The following is an 18195-nucleotide window of genomic DNA, read 5'->3' on the forward strand; positions in this document are numbered from 1 at the left end:
CCTTATTTACATTTTTGATATTGTTTTCCATTGTGGATATTTTGCAGTAATTTTTATTTTTTTTAATTACTACATTAAAATATTATTTGTCTTGGTTACTGAGTTTTTGTCACCCAAAGCAACTGCCTCACTCTCCTCACCTTAGTCCTTAAAAAAAATAAAATTTCTCCTAGCGGCCTACAAAGCAATTGTACAAAGACACCAGGAATAAGCAGCGTGGGAGACACACAGTGGCGCACATCAGAGACCTCAAACACCCAGAGCAGGAGCTCCATACTAGACATGGTTTTTGAATCAACAAGAAGTGCTCGGTGTCTGGGTGCCCAAAAAATGAACGCATGAGTAAACAATTAGATATTCCTTTGTTTGCCCCTCTAACCATTTTATGCTCACTACTTCTTGGTCTTTTATTTTTCTTTGTCTTTCTTTTTCTATAGAATTTTTGAGGTTATATTGGTTAATAAAATGATATAGGTTTCAAGTACACAATTCTATAATACATCATCTGTATATTGTAATGTGTGTTCATGGGCCCAAGTCAAGTCTCCTTCTGTCACCATTTATTTCCCTTTACCCTCTTCTACTTCCCCCACCCCCCTTTTTTCTGGTAATCACCATGCTGTTGTCCATGTGTATGAGGTTTTCGGGGGCTTTTTGCTTAATTCCTTCATCTTTTCACCCAGTGCCCCAACCCAACCTCCCTTCTGATAGCTGTCAGTCTGTTCTCTGTGTCTATGCTTTTATTTCTATTTTGTTTGTTTATTTTGTTTATTAAATTCTACATGTAAGTGAAATAATATAGTATTTGTCTTTCTCTGATTGGCTTATTTCACTTAGCATAATACTCTCAAAGCCCATCCATGCCATTGCAAAAGGGAAGATTTCCTTCTTTTTTATGGCAGAGTAGTATCCTTGGTATAAATGTACCAAAGCTTTTTTATCTACGCATCTACTGATGGGCACTTGGGCTGCTTCCAAATCTTGGCTACTGTAAATAGTGCTACAATGAGCATAGGGGTGCACATATTCTTTCGAATAAGTGTTTCGAATTTCTTCGGATAAATTTCCAGAAATGGAATCGCTGGGTCATAAGGCAGCTCCACTGAGGAACCTCCATGCTGTTTCCCACAGTGGCTGCCCCAGTCTGCATGCCCACCAACAGTGCACTAGGGCTCCCCTTTCTCCACACCCTCGCCAGCACTTGTTTATTGACTTGTTGATGGAGCCATTCTGACAGGTGTGAGATGATACCTCATTGTAGTTTTAATTTGCATCTCTCTGATGATTAGTGACATTGAGCATCTTTTCATATGTCTGTTGGCCATCTGTGTGTCCTCCTTGGAGAAGTGTCTATTCAGATCCTTTGTCCATTTTTTAATTGGGTTGTTTTTTGTGTGTGTTGAGTTGTGTAAGTTCTTCATAAATTTTGAATATTAACCCCTTATCAGAATATCATTGGCAAGCATGTTCTCCCATTCAGTGGGTTGTCTTTTCATTTCGTTGATGGTTTCATTTCCTCTCTCTCTTTCCTCTTCTTTCTCCCCTCCCCCTCCTTCTCTTTCTCAAGCTCCATCTGCATCACTGGCGCTATATACCTCATACCCCTTTTTAGCATCTTTCTTCTATTCTCCCCTTGCTGTTTTATCTCATACAGAGAAGTTTCTCTCAGTACTCTCTGGATCTATCTTACTTTTTCTCAGAGCCCAGAGGAAAGCAAGAAGATGGGAGTGGGAGGGAATAGAAAAAGGGGAGAGATTCAGAGAACAGGGCACTGTGTCCAGAGTCCAAGCACTGTGTCCAGAGTTCAAGTCTCTCCGTTTGGACTAACAGCTCCTTGGCACCCAGACTGTGACTGGATTTGGCACAGAGCCTGGCACCAATACCACAGTAAACATGAGTTGGTATGGATGATTACTTGTGTTAATTAGCAGTGTGTTCTTACAAATCATGAAAAGTCATAAAATGAAGTACCTTTAAACAGTACCTTATGAATGACTCTTTTAAAGGCTTAACCAAGTAACAGTGCCCACTAATACTGTAGCAAACACCCTTGTGTGCCTCTCTTCACCTCCCAGGAGCTCCACGTGCTCAGTTCTTAAAAAGCATGAAGGTCAAAGGTTAAGCAGATCTCAGGCTGCCCTTGCACTTTCCCTGAGGCACAGTCAACGTCAGGCCTCAGGCACCGCACCCCCCCTTCTCTGGTGTTAGTGAAGTATTAACTGGGTAAGGTCGGGGACCTGGGTCTGTGTTGTTCACTGGTGTGACCAGTGCCTGGTACTTTGCCCGGCTTTCCAGGTTCACTCGGCACACACCTCTGCCTGCCTCTGACCTGAGGGGCTCCATCGCCGTGACTCTCCAGTGCTTGCATTCTGGCTGAGGGTCGCCGGTAGGGAGATCCTCTGTCTGCTGGAGGACATGGCCCTTTGCTCCCTCCCGGTGAGGTTATCTGTAGCTGACTGTGTTTCTAGAAAAGTCTAGCTCAAAGGCAGCCCAGTCTACAGACCTCCCTCTTACCTCCATGCCTAGAGTCTGTACAGCGTGGCTGCTACTAACAGATTGAGGCACACGGGGCCCCTGATCGCCCTTTACAGAGCTCCCCACTTATAGAACATGCTGTAGGCTTAGACCCCAAATTCCCTACCTAAGGAGACCCAAGCCGACTTCCAAGGTCTGTGCGGGTCTTATCCTCAGTTCTGTCTCAGGAGCGGGGAGGCTCTGGTTCTCCTGTGCCCATCCCTGGATTCAAGAGTGGCCAAAGGGCAGCTGTGCAACTGCGAACAGAGCTTGGGCTCATGGCCTAGGGCGTCTGTACCTGAGCGGCAACGGTGTCTGCTGTGTGTGCGCTGGAGGAAGGACGGGGGCGGGCAGCTGGCTGTCCCAGACCATCAAGTTCTTGCGCTGTGGTCTGTCACTCAGAAGAATGTGGTCATTCTGCACGCAGACCTGGCCTTCTGGGTTGTTACCCCATTTGTTGAGGCAGGAAAATAAAACTGATTTTACTCAACATCATGTCAGCTTGAGCTATGACTTTGAAATACTCTGACTTGTGACATGGGGGCCTCTTGCCCAAGACCCCGCAGCTGCTGGGCTGGCCGTCGTGGTTGCCCTGCACTCACACTGCTGCATGTAAACTCTTCCGGATGATCTCATTTGGAATGTGTCCTGTTTTCTACTGACGCCCTGATTGAGGACACATATTGAAAAGGCATAACTGTCTCTCAATCTGAATTAAATGGGCAGAAAAGGGAAAGAAATAAACCAACCCTCATGCAAAACTAACACAAAACACACCAAGGGGCAACCCAAACAGAACCTGAGGCTAAATCTTTAACACTTGCTTTGAGTGAAATCCAGATTAGCAGGAGTGAGAGACAGGAGGATGAGGCAGAGAAATGAGAACAAATACGAGGGGGTGGGTTACCAAGCTGGCTGTAGCTTCATAAAAACACTGCCAAATACTCCATCTTATGCAAAACTTTGTGAATTACCATGTGGCAAAACAACTTATCTGGAGGAAGAGCTGAAGTCTATGTCTCTCCTTATGAATCTGCATGGGCCTGTGACTGACCGAGAGAATATACTGGAAGTTTCTACAAAGGATTAAGTGATTGGGAACTTCCACTTCCTGGCTCTGGGAATACTTGCCCTTGAACCCGGCGGCCAGGCTCTGGGAAGCTCAAGTGGCCCTGCGGAAAGTCCCCGCGTGAGAGGAACTGAGCCTCCCAGCCAGGAGCCAGCACCACCCTGCGGGCCCTGGGAGCGAGCATCTCGAAGGAGGCTCCTCCAGGCCCAGTGGAGCAGAGCTGCGTCATTCCCAGCAATCCTTGGCCAGATTACAGATTCAAGAGCAAAATTAATAACTGCTGTTCCTGTGAGCCACTGAGGTAATTTATTACTCAGCAATCGATAACCAGAACGGAAGGGGGAATTATTTAACCACAGGCTTGCGTGCTGCATTCGACTGAGTTTACCCTACCAACTGTCAACCCTACAGTCTTATGGTGTGTGGCCATCCAGCCTTTCCAGGTAGAGGGGCAAGATTCCAGGACAGAAACCACAGCCTCTGTGGCATGTGAGCCCAGCGCAGGGTGGGCTGCAGGGTTCTCCACCTGCCCTCCTGCAGCCCGCAGCCTCGAGGGCCTGGCCAGGTGAGCCCGTGAGCGTGCTGCACAGGTCTCTTGCCAAGTCTCGATCCTCAGCAGCAACAAGAACCCCAGAGGTACGAAAGTGTGAGTCATGAGGCAAGAATCTCTCCAGCTGTGCCTGAGCAGAACATGAGGGACCAGGAGCAGCTCTGTCAGAGGGCCCAGCTGCCCAAGGCAGTGACACCACCTGCCTTACCAGGATGGTGGCAGAGCTCCATGAGCCTACTCTCAGGCAAGGTCAAGCCTTTCTCTCTAAGGCCACCACAATGCGGTGGTGCCAGGCGGTCTTCCAGGAGAGTCGTCAGTCACAGTGAGCAGAAAACAGGGCCAATGAATCCAGGAAGGTGCACAGACTGGTTCAGAAGGGTTGCTGTTGCGTGTTAACTGTAATGAATATTTATGAATTATGGATGTGCTGGAATAAGCAGTGAGGGGCCAAGGAAATGCTAAGGCCAGAGGTTTGCAAGTGTTATAGAGCAGTCGGGCAGGACTCTCCAGGAAGGGTCTGAACATTTGAACAAGGGTTTGAAAACATTAGGGAGCGAGCCCAGAGTAGAAACATTCTAGGCAGAGATAATGGCCATGAGCTCTGGAGGCAGGAACAGGGAACAATGAGGGGGCAGGAGACAGGTCAGAGAATAAAGGAGGCTAGGAGTCTGGGAAAGGCCCACGGGCGGTGGGGTGGAAGGTGATCCTGGAAGAAGACTGATCAGAGATGCAAGAGGAGGCGTGAGGGTCAGGAGGCTGAGGCAGGAATCCAGGCAAGATGCCGTGATGACTTGCTCCAGACTAGAAAAAGCAGAAGTGGTGAGAGGGGCTCAGACCTCAGATGACTCTGAAGGCAAATTCGACAGGATTTGCTGGAGCCTGGATGTGGACTATGGGAGAAGGAGAGGAGACAAGGAAGACTGTGAAGACACTGGCCAAAAAGCTATAAGAATGAAGTTGTCATTCACCATGATGGGAAAAATGGGGGAAACAGGCTAGAGGGGTGGAGCAGAAGTTCACTCATTGGACATCCAAGTGGAGACATTAGGTTGTCACTTGTGAATATGACCTGTTCAGGGGAGAAGTCCTCATCAGAGGAGTAATTTTTAGACCTGTCAGAAAATACAGTCATTAAAGCCACAAAACAAATAAGGGAATTGCAGATAGTGAAAAGCTCTATGAGAACAATCAGGGTCATGTAATAGAAGGCATGGCAGAGGAGGGGACTGCCTAGGTTGGATGGTCAGAAGTCCTCTTGAAAGAGGTGAAATGTGAGCTGAATCTTAAACTAATAATACGTGTCCATAATCCCTTACACCACACTCCTGGGAGAAGTTTCAGAATTAGAATTTTGGGGTTTTAGAAATAGAATACAGTGCACATACCACATTGTATTTGACACCCTCAGCAGGGTCTGGGCAGCACCCTATTATCTTATCCAATTTCAAAAGAAAGCATGTATTTATCACACTAAGCAGGATAAATAAATGTCAATGGCTTCATGTCAGTTCAGATCACATTTTGCTACTGAATGAGTGAACTAACCTACAATTTTTTTCCCCACTTTTCAATGCAAGTCACTGTTTTAAGCGTTCTCATACATTACTTCAATTAATTCTCATATCACATGAGGCAAGTGTGCTATTATTATCACCCTTTTATAAATGAGGAAACTGAGGCACACACAGCAAGGTTGTCTGCCATCCCACAGCTGGTCTAGCTCCCAGGTCTGCCTTCTTGCCAGCCATGGCATCAGCAAGTGCAAAGGGCCTGACTTGGAAATAATTTAGGGTATTGGAGAAACTGACTGGCTGGAGGTGGCGGGTAAGCTGGAAGCTGCACGGGATGCGCAGAGGGAACGGGCTGAGACAGATCCTGCCAGTTCTATGCAGCTCCCTCTGAAGGGCCAAGAATCCTGAGCATGGTGTCTGTTTCTTTTGACTGTTTCTTTGGCTTTTAACAAAATAATACGATTTACAAATTTATGCTGGCTGCCCACAGGGAAGACTGGAGAGGGTGTCACAGAAGCAGGTGGACCAGTCACCCCTCCAGGTCACACCAACTCAAACCCGTGTTCTAACTCTGCAGCCCCGGCAAACTCAAATAGCATACCGAAGACTCCAATCTGAGCAAATTCTAAAAACAAGACTGTGGAGGTCTCAGCCAAACAAATTAGCCACATTTAATTAAAAAGCCAAACTGACCCAAAACTTTCTTGCCATCTACAATTTTGTTCCATATACATCTTCTCTGAGGTATGTCCTCACATAAATATTTCAGTATTTTTCTTAACTTTACCACACTTTTGGCTTGATGCCACTTTATGCCCTTTGAGTTTCTGAGCCAGCTAGCGCTGTTAAATCACATGACCCTCCCAGCCTTTGACAGCCTGTCTCGCTTTATCATGACAACCCGAGTGGACACAAGTGCATTCTCCTGACCGCCAAGCCACACCAAGGGCCTGCTTCCCTGCGTCCACCCGCAGCCTTTCACAGAACTTGGGGACGCTCAGGTTAAGTTCCTTTGACTTCTGCAGTAGGAACTACTTCTAGATGTCCTGTAAAGATGTGAAGGCAGCTTCCATTCCAAGCTTCAGATTTATATTCCAAAGTGGTATGTGACATATTATAACATAAAAACATATACAAGGATTTTTTTAAGAGTACGTTTGGCAGACTGAGGCCTAAGTGTGAAATGGCTTTTTTTTTTTCTGATACCTAAGTGTAATATCTGAATGCCCTCTGTCTATAACCATGGCCTGTTTAGGAGTGATTTCTTTGTTATACAAAGGTTGACAAACGGAACACTTTTTCATCTCGACTTTGGCTTTTCTCTCCTCCCTTTACAACTTGTGAAAACCTGTAAGTGCAGCACTCGGTGAAAAAATTCCAAATGTGTAATTGAATTCTGTCCTGTTCTGAAAGGAACATTATAAAGCAATTCCCACTGGCACAGGAACAAATCGCTTCCATTTGTGAAACAATGCCCTTCTGGTTTTTAACTCTCCGACTTCCTGAGAGTTATTCCCCAGGAAACAAATCATAAATGCTGCATTCTCTTTGTTCCGATTGCATTGCTGCTTCCTAATGAATTAATACTCAGAAATGTTTACATCTTGCTCAGCAGCCAAAGTTCTGCAAACTGCTCACATAACAGCAGTAGGAAACGGGAAGGCAGGGAGGAAAGGGCTCCACAATCCTCTGCGGGCCGCTGCCTAACCTTGGACCGCGCGCAGGGAAAATTCGGCTGCTAATTGGAAGCATGCACATACTTAATGCTTTTGCCAGCTGGGAAACTGAAGCTTTGCAAATGGGAGCAGAAAAATGTTTTCAAGGACTTTCAAAAACTGAGATTTTTCACACGGCTACTCCTCCTGCACAGCCCATAGCTTACTAGTTAAAATAGTAGTTTCTATAAGCTCTAACATGAAACGAATGAGAGTAATGTTGATGTGAAACTTATTTGTTTTCAAGGGAAAGTCAATTCATTTCGCTATAATCTTCTGCAACATGAGAACCAGGAGTGGAATTTTATTTTTCTTGTATTTACTTGGGTTTCCAAATGAGACAGTATCATAGCTTTCAGCTCCCGTGACCTGACCCAGTAAGCATCCTGCAGCCTCGCTCTGAGAAACAGCAGCCCGTCTCCTAAGAGCTCATACTCCAGGAACATGTTCTCCACAGGTCAAAAGCAAGGGGTTTTTTAGTCTTAAATAGACATATTTCCAAAGTGCTTTAAAAACTTACTTTAGAATTTTATACTAAATATTTGCAAAGGTAGGAGATGACTTTATGTTAATATTTAAAACCACTACATTGCGATTTTAATTTTCTGCACAATGTAGTGTGACCATCATGGCTTAGGCTGCAGTGGCTTCAGGGGAGGTACATGAGGACTGAAAGCAGCACATTTGAGGAAAAGCACTTTGCATTTTGGCTTCGGTGTCACATTTAATAAGTAAAGCAGAAATTAAATTGCCATATAAATGTCCAGAAATGTCTTTTATAGATTTTCCAATGAAGCAAAAATAAGAATTGCTGTTCTGTCCTTATTAGAGACTTATAAATGTTGGACTCTGGTGTGTCTCAGACTTTTATGTGCACATGAACGTCCTAGAGACCAAATACGGGTAGGAATGGATGTGGTTCGGCACCGAGCCTGAGAATCTGCATTTCTAACAACCTTCCAGGGCAGGCCAGGCACCGCATCTTACAAAATGCTCTACTCTACTCATTGTCCACACCATGCATGTGTTTGATAGAAGGTAGTCCCCATTGACTGTTAGGTGAAGAAAGGAGGTTTCTAATTCACATATACTGTGTGATGCCATCTGAGTGAGAAAAGGCATTTCTATGTGCCAAGGAGAGGAAAAAAGCTGCTATTTAACAAGTCGTGGTGATGTAATATACAGCATGGTGACTATGGTTAATAATACTGTATTGTATATCTAAAAGCTGCTCAGGGAGTTGATCTTAAAAGTTCTCATCACAAGAAAAAAACACATAACTATGTGGTGAAGGATGTTAACTAGATATGATGATCATTTCTCAGTGTATACAAATATTGAATCATTATGTTGTGCCTCTGAAACTAATGTTATTTGTCAATTATATTTCAATTTTAAAAATTAACCTGCTATTTAAAACAGTAACCAATCAGAACTGTTTCTGCTCATCAGAGGAGTGGCATGATTTCTCGACAGCTTAAAATTCCCATTTTTGGGAAGGATGTCTGAGTAGGTTTGATGTGGAAACTGAGGCCTTCCAGAAAAGAGTCTGGAAAAACCAACAAAACAGACAAAACATTGCATTTCTCCCTATAAAGACAGTCACAGACCTAGGTCGTTAGAGGACTGAGTGAGGAGAGGCCTGGGTTGAGAGACAGAGACTGCCCCGGCCCAGCCTGCGGCAGGCAGTGAGTGCTCTCGGATATTGGGGCACCTTCAGCATGAAGGAGTGAAAGGATTTTTGAAATCAGAGATGAATTAAGCATGTGCTCTTCTGTAACAGTTCCCAGCCCCTACTCCCCCTAGAAAGGAGAATCATGGAATCAAGGATAAGGGGCTGTGTTTCATATCTGGGTCTACACAAGAGACTAGACACAAGGGAGATAACACAGCAGTGGAAGCAGGAAATTGAAGCAAGATGTGACCAGGGGAACCCTTTGCTCCACCCGAGAATCCCTAGAGATGTTGAGAAGGATAATAAGTTTTCCAACGTAAAAAAGTAGTCCTGCTGTGACTTACACGTAAAATTTATAGGACAGAATGACTCCCACCAGTGATAGAACTTAGGGCCATCTAAGCAACTGCTATATATGCTTTGTAGACAGAGAAAAGGTCTGGGGAAATACACAACAAAATGTTAACTATACTTGAGTGGTAGGATTGTAGATGACTGGGTTTTTTTTTTGGTTTTTTTTGGCTTGCCTGTATTTTCTAATAAAAAAAGTGAAATGTGTTATAATTACACACACAGAGGCAATGATGCCACATTCCAGGAGAAGGGATACTTAAGCTGAGACCTAAGGAATAAGTATGTGTTAGCCAGGTTAGGAGTGGAGCAAGTGAGAGGCTTTCCATGTGCCAAGGTGTTAAAACAGGGATGAGCTTGCTGCACTGAGAGCGCTCCAGAGGGGATGGCTGGACAGGGTGAGAAGGGGCAGAATGGCCCAGGCTAAGACTGGATCAGTAGTCAGGAGAGAGAGGACACTGAGCCTCAGAGGCCAACGAAAGCAGCATGGCTTTATTCTGCACGTCACTGAAAACATTTAAGCAGGCAGCAACATGATTTGATTTATATTTTAGATACATCAGGGTATGGGAATGGGTGAGGGTAATGGAGGTGGGCAAGTGTGGAATCCAGGAGTAGTTAAGAGCACATTGCAGCTTCCAGGCAAGACAGGATATGGCTTTGAGTGCAGTAATGAAGTGAGAATTGATAGGTCTTAGATGGGCTGAGGAACAGGAAATTACAAAAATAAAATAAAATAAAATAAAATAAAATAAAATAAAATAAAATAAAATAAAATAAAATAAATAAAATAAAATAAAATAAGAACCATTCAAACCCAAAACAAAAACTAAAACATCTCTAGGGTTTAGAGCTTGAGCAATTAAGTGTGTGGAGGTTCCATTTTCTGCAATAGAGACTAATTAAGAAAATATAGGTTTTGGAAAGAAAGCAAAAGTTAGTTTTAGAAATGTTAAGTTTGAAGTGCTTGTAAAATATCCCAAGAAAGAAGCTAATAGAAAATTCCATAAGTAAGAAGTCATGGATGACCTGGGAGTCGCTGGTACTCAGACAGAGAGAATATGTAATTTATCATCCACACTGGGACACTTCTGAGAGTGAAAGGAGATGCTATTAGGACTTTTGCTAAGACAGTTGGTAAAAGAGGGCCACCCATGGGAGAGTATAGAGTGAGAAGAGAAAGGGACCTCCAAGCGGACCTCTGATGAATTCCAATACTTATTTTTAAGTAGTTAAGTAGAGGAGGAAGGACCAAAATACAGAGATAGGAAATCAGGGAGAATGTGGTAGCAGGGAAACCAAAAGAAGAAAGTATTTTAAGAAGGAGGGAATGTTTAACTAAGTAAAATATGGTTAACAACAGTTCTAATAAGATTGTGGGGAAATGCCCACTGGGTTTGGCGGCATGAAAAACATTGATAGCCTTAGCAAAAGTAGTTTGGGTGGAGAGGGGGAACGGAAGCCAGAAGAGATTGAGTTGAAGAGGGGTAGACCCTGAAGAAGTAGAGACTGTGTATACAACTCTTAGAAGAGTCCTGTCAGGAAAGGAGAACAGAGATCTAACAGCAGTTGCAAGGTAATTTGGAGTAAAGGTAGGGACGGGTGAATTTATCATCAGAGACACTAGAGCATGTTTGGTGATGAAAATGATCCAGGAGACTTTCTTCTGAAAGAATAAATCTACTAGAATGTCTAAAGTAACATTGTTCATAGTAGCAAAAACCTGGAAATAACCCAAATACCCATCAACAGAAGAGAAGATGAGCGGAGCATGGTACAGTCACACAATAGAATGCTCTACAGCAGTAAAAATGAACGACCGCAGCAACGCACTGCACTGTGGATGGATGCTGGCCGTATAAGTGAAAGGAAAAAAAGAGTAAATCCCATGTAATTACATATATTATGACATTCTTTATAAAGTTAAAAATATGTTGAGGTCTCTAAATAGGTGCAATAAAACTATGTTAAATAGGGTAAGAAGGAAAAACAATGACCATGGAATTTTGGGTGATACTCATCGCAGGTCAAGGACACTGAGCGATGGGAAGATGGGATAGAACCTGACGTCAGGAGGAAGCGAGTTGCAACTTCCTGACTTCTGTTTCACATGGCAGGTTTACAGATGTTTACTACATTGAAAAATAAATAAAAATAACTAGCCCAGCTGGGCGTGGCTGAGCGGTTGAGCATCCACCTAGGATCCAGGAGATCGGGGTTCGATTCCCGGTGGGGGCACACGCCGGGGGTGAGGGCTCGATCCCCAGTCGGGGGCGTGCAGCAGGCGGCCAATCAATGATGACTCTCATCATGGATGTTTCCATCTCTCCCTCTCCCTTCCTCTCTCTGAAATCAGTAAAGATATATTTAAAAATAAATAAAATTTTAAAAATACAAATTGTAGGAAAAGGACAGCAAACAACAAGCAAACTCTGAAGGAGTTGGGTAGCAAGCTTCCCCAGAATCGCAGAAATCCCCTTGAAAACGAGGGAGACATTTCTGACAGGAACTGAAAACAGATCCTTATGGATCTGGGAAGCTTGCCCCCAGGAGGGTTATGGCCTTAAGAACAAATGTGAAGCATTAGCATAAAACAAAGTCATTTGTTTATGCGCATTTTATAGTTTCTACTGATCACTAACCCTCACACCTGCCTTTCTGTGGCTCACAATAAAAATCGCTGGATGGCGAGGAGGGTTGTTGCAGTGCTTCCAGAGCCTCAACCCTCTGCATCTCCACCTAAATTCTACATTCTCTGTGTCTCCAGTTTTCTTCGAGTCCCGCGAGCACAATAACAAATAACTAAATTCTAAAAGAAACAATGAATAGATCTATACTGGGAGTGTGTTATGAGTCATTCATGATTGATTCAGGTCTGTGCACCTGAAATCCAACAACCAGGGTGGGAGTATTGAGGAGAACTCAGTTGATCAGTCCTGGGATGATCTCAAGATAGTCACAGAATGCTCCTGTTGATTACTCAGCTGAGGCAGACGGGAGACCGCTGCAAAGACTGAAGCAAAAGCTAGAGAGAAAAATTCCTTCTGTCTTTACAATAAGACAGCTCAAGACATTTTTTATAGACAGCAGAGAGATACTGTATCACTCCAAATTCTGATATTTCCTCTTACCTCTTGTTTTTGAGCATCAGAGAATATTCAGTCCACTAATATATGTATGTTGTTTGGGAGCTATTTCATTTTCCAAATCTACTATTCTTGCTTCATTTAACAGCAGCCACATAATTGCTTCATGTATGGTGAAATGTTCTTTCTAAAGTAATTTTATTAGTGATATTCTATTGCTGTGTGACAATATACCTACTGTCATTTTAACACACTCACGTGATTCATCATCATTTTATTAATAGCCCCAAACCACCAAAGGCTCCTTGGCAATATTATTGAAGCTGCATTTTTCCCAGTTGAATACTATACTTGCATTTCTCCCTATGTAAGCTACTTTATTAAATTTCCTTTTACTGATTTCAGCCCATGTCTTTCATTTATCAAGATCAAATTGCATTTTAAGAACATCTAAACTATTTATAATGCCTCCCAAATTTGTATCATCTGCAGACTCATTCCATTTTGAGTACTTTGCACTTGTATTTCCGAATGCTTCAGAAACATATGGGGAAAAATTGGAACAGACACTCAGCAGTAAGCAAGTCAGAACTTTGTTAAAGACAAAGCAAATAGGGTAGGACAGCTTCAAACGATTCATTTCTCACTGCTTGGTTAGCAGCTGCCGTGCACACTTGTAAGACAACTTACAGTAGCTTGGCTTTTGTTCTGTCTTGTAACAATCCCAAAACACTCAGGATAGAGGTGGGGGGTTGGTAATCACTGATTTTCTAGGAGTTACATTAACCAAATGTTTTCCCTGGAAACAGCCTTGGCCTTGTTCTCTCCCCTGGAAATTCTTCCAAGTAAAATGCGGGGTTATATAATGCAATGCTTTAATCAGCATCCACAGCAGTCACTATTCAGACTATTTCATCAGGCTATACTACACTCTCTGAACAAGACAGGACAGCTGTCAGCCAGATTTCCAACTCTTCTTCTAGATTACAATTAAGTCATTAATTTAAATAATGACTTAATCTCTTCATTAATTTAAATGATTATAGAGTCTAGCATGCATTTAGTCAATTATGGGAAAAGGTCTAGAAGATCCAAGTTAGCTGGTTAAACTGTGAAGATCTCATTGTGGTTCCCCACCCCCCACATTTCATTGTTGCCTTCCTCCCTTTGAAGAGAGAGGCAATGATCTTACAAGCCAAGACTTGTGATTTGCAAGATCCAGTTTTGGAACTTAAAGGTTGAGACAAAGGAAATTAGGCCCAGAGTTCCTGCCATAACAAAAGTTTGGAAGGAGACTAGAGAAAAGCCAGACCTCTCGGCCTCCACAGATAAAGTGTTCACACTCTGAGCAGGACTGTCAGCTAGGGAAAAAGAAAAGCTTAGATGCTGTGTCCTGCCCCACGCTGGCTGAGTCATCTACTGCTAACTGCCTACATTATTCTAGGTGCTCCCTTTACCTGTGTCTACCTCATTATTTTCATTTGTCAGAATGTGGCAACTGTGTGGTGATTGCTAGTTGTAAAGTCCTATTACAAAGTGAAGTACAAAACCAGGAGATAATGACACCCTTCAACTTTCTCCTTAGAAGCAACATAATTACTCATTCAAACAATATTTATTGAGCAGCTACTTTGTGCTAGAGCTATGTACACGTACTGCACTAGGTACTAGAAAGAAAGAGAGGAAAAATGGACAAAAGTGATACTTAAGTGAGATGCCTAGGACCACCTTGCAACAAGAAGACAACATGCCTAAGGATGAAACATTTGTCAGGCTAGAGACGGCTGAAGGAAAGAATGGAAGAAGCCCAAGTTACATGGATCCCAACGAGCAGATGAAATAGTTCCTCTCAGCTTCCTACCACCAGGCTTCTGGATAGGTGAGATAATTAAATGCTTCACTGTTTAAGCCACTCTTGGTCGGTTTTCTGTTTTTGTAGCAGACAACATCCTAAGTGATGTATACTCTCTTCCCTCTGTCGGCTACCCCAAAGCTTTTTCTCACTCTTGGCTTATCAGATACAAACCATAATCCAATGGCATTCAGAGAAAGTATTAATGTGCCCCTAACATTTCTTATGACTGCAGGAGCCCTAACCCCTTGCCACTTACCTCTCCCTACAATGCGACAGCCCATCTGTCCTCAGCGTCCTCTGGCAACCAGTTCAGAACACTCCAGTGTGGGTGAGGCAATGTTCTTTTGGTTCCCTGACCCCCAAGACACTCTTGTCTGATGAAAGATTTTTCTTTCATCAAGTCTTTAACAATCGGATTTTCTAAATGTATTGAAACATTTTTCTTCACAATGCTTTAAGCCATCAAATAGAAGATAACATAATCAATGTAAAAATGTTCATTTCACTTCACACAAAATTATTTTGTTAATAAGTCAATACAGTTATAGTCTTGGGCAGGCTTTAATACTAATATTATTAATATTATTAAAATATTAAACAGTCAAAAATATTATTTGACAAGTATATAATCTTGTCTTCAGTGCTGACGTATAGCAATGAGACTTGGAAGTGCCAATGGACTTTGAGCAGACAGGGAGTACTGCTTAGGGTTCCCTATCACAACTTCTTCCCTTCCAATCCACACTGTAGTCAGAATTATCTTTCTAAGATGCATATCTGATCATTACTCATGTGGATTTATAACCATAAACTCAAATATATATCATGTTTACTTAAATCAGCTTAAATTTTATTCTGTGCCCATAGTCATATGTCATATTGTGAAGAAATTCAGTATCAGTCATGAATGTGACTCCCCCTTTCTTTGGCTCACACAATGGCCCTGCAGCACTGCAGTTCCTTTGGTCTTCAGCCAACAAGCTCACTATTGAAATGCCCAGTGTCTGAGCCATCCTGTTCCTCAGAGTCTGAGGAACCGCTGCTCCTATGCCCTGGGACCGCACCGGGAGTCCCTGTGCTTAGCCAGGAACACCTGGAACATCTCTCGTCCACTCGTCACCCATGCAGGCCCACACGTCACTGTCAGCGGGAATAGGAATCCAGGTACGGTCCTGCTACCCCCAGAGCCCTCTGACCACAGGGCTTTCCCAGACTGGAGAAATTAGCCTCTCCCTCAGTACCCTCCCAGGTCCCTTGCCCCTCTCGCCACTCAAATTGAAGCATTGTTTCTTTGAGTTTAGCTTCTACAAAATCTAGAAATACCTCTCATAATTAAGCAGCTCCTCCCTTCCACATGTTTATAGAGTCTATCAGTTCTTTTAAATAAAATCATAATATAGGAATAAAAAAAGAGATTGGCTTAGGAGAATGACAGTTTTTGACATAATAAATCCGACTTTATAAAATACATGGCTGCGGTGTGTGGCATTTGTGGTAGGAGAACCCTGCATTGTTCTGTTCCCTGGGAACTTGTTCCTACAGAAGCCCTCTTGGATAACTTGAGCTACCTCAAACCCAAATGGGGTTTTGCAGGTTAAGTCTAAGGAGGCCCATACCCACCGGGCGTCAAAGACTGGACGTTTACTCAGACTTCCTCCTGGGCGTGCGCTTTCCCCAGAGAACAGGACAGAAATGGATACCAAAGAAATCAAGCTGCAGACCAGACTATTGCCACTTTGCCAACCTCAATTAAGATCTCTTAGATAAGAAAGCGTGACAATGCTACTCAACCATTAACCTCTGACTTACAAATGTTATTACTCTGACCTAATAGGCCATACACGCAGGCAGGATGAAAAAGGGGACATGGTGCCGTTGATGGGGACTCGACACATCTCTCAGTAAATCACACAAGACCTTGAGCAAAATAATGGACCCTGAAGTCAACAAAATGGGTGTAACACACATCAAATTATTTGCGCTGACAAGGGCCCATGGTTTTTCCTCAAAAGTATTTAATATAGTATATGCAACAGATTTATGCTCTTTTAATCACACAATCTGGCATACTCTTAAAAATAGCACAAAATATCTTACAAAGTTAGGTCTTCCATAAAATGTTCTACTTCGTTTTGCAGAAATAAAATTATTTAAACAGTAATTTTAATTTTCTCTTAAATGCCTGCTTCCTTCATTGACAGAGATCCCCAAATTCATGTGCCCCTTCCTTATTAGCATCAGAACTCCAGTTTTACTTAGTTCTTGATGCACCCAGCTAAAAGGCTGCAGTTCCAGCCTTCCTTGCATCTAGTTTTGGCTCATGACTCAGTGGTCAGTGCAGTGTAAATAGAACTCTTGTGTGGCACTTCTAGGAAGGCTGCTTAAAGGGAATTAACTCAGCTGGAAGAAGGAAACATTTTTCCTTTCTCCCTTCTTCCTTCAGCTGACTGGACCACAGACAGGGTGAACTGAGATGCAGCTAGGATGGTGGGGTGTTGGAGAAGTTCATTGAGAGGATGTGACCACCAGTTGACCCACAAGCTGGACCTGAGCAATTAGAGGCTTCTTACCCCACCCCCGTCCTTGGAATGTACTTTTCCCCACTGTTCCCACTCTAGGAGCCATTTCAAGGACAAAGCCTTGAATGTAATGTGTTGTTGAGACCATCCTGAACTGTGCATGTGACTGAACCCTGTTAAGGCTTCTATATAAACTTTTAAAATTCTGAAGGGTAGGTGTGGAAATCTACTCATCTTGCAACTGCCCAAGACAACCTGGCATGTAAATTCCCTTGCTTATTAAAACTGCCACCTACCAGTCTGGAATGGTTTGCCTCTGTCTTCGGTCTCTCCTTGCCCTCTGTGTATGGGGGTCAGTTTTTATTTCAACCGGAGGAGCTCCCAAGATTGCGAACTAAAATGGGACATAAAGGAAGGAGACCAGGATGTTGATTACCAGGGAGCTGCTTGCTATTCCAGTCATAAGTTGCCTAACTTCAGGCTCCTTATTTCTGAGAAATAAATAGAACTTGTTTTTTTAAACTATCTTTATTTCTCAATAACTATAGCTGAAACATACCTTAATTGATAGACCCCCATTGGACCCAAAGCTCCAATAATATGATCAAATATTTTTTAAGACTTTTGGTTTGTTTGTTTTTGTTTCTCCATTTTAGGCAGTTCTTCTCAGTCCCTTTATTTTAGTTGCTAAAATCTCACCACAAACATTAGGCTAGCACATTGACAGAAGACTGACCTGGGTGACTGGACAGAATGACCAGTTTATTCCTCAAGACGTGCATCACTTCTTTCTTATCCCTCCACTGACCCCTGGCCAGAAACCAGGGATCCAAAAAGCCAGGTTGTGAGCAGAATCTCTACGGCTTCCTCCATTAGCAAAGGAATCTGCCTACAAATCTGTCACATTCTGGCTCTGCAATTTACTACTTTCCAGTTTGTAAAACTTGGAATTTACCTTGGTGCATCACCACTAACAATTTTTAAAACACACAAACCTATAAGAGCATATTCATCTTTTCTAAAGTCAATTTGATCAAAATGCTCTGTTCTGTAGAAAGAGTCTATTTAAAGCTCAAAACTGGGTTAGTTAACATAGAAAAGGTCCCACACCCTAGCTTGGGCTGATGACCTTCACCAGATGTTGCTTAACTGGTTCGATTCCCCAGTGTTCCCTATGAGTTATAAGTTAGATTTCTAATTCAATAACCTAATTAATGTTCATTAATTTTGGGCTTGAGTTTTTTGACAGGCTTCCTCAAAAGTGGGGCCATGTGTTTCACCCATCATCAAATCTAAAGGCACCTCTTGCCTGGTTTTCTCACTTTTAGTGACGCTAAGATTGATGAAGGA

The sequence above is a fragment of the Miniopterus natalensis genome, chromosome 8, assembly GCF_054644295.1.
Source record: "Miniopterus natalensis isolate mMinNat1 chromosome 8, mMinNat1.hap1, whole genome shotgun sequence".
Classification (NCBI taxonomy): domain Eukaryota; kingdom Metazoa; phylum Chordata; class Mammalia; order Chiroptera; family Miniopteridae; genus Miniopterus; species Miniopterus natalensis.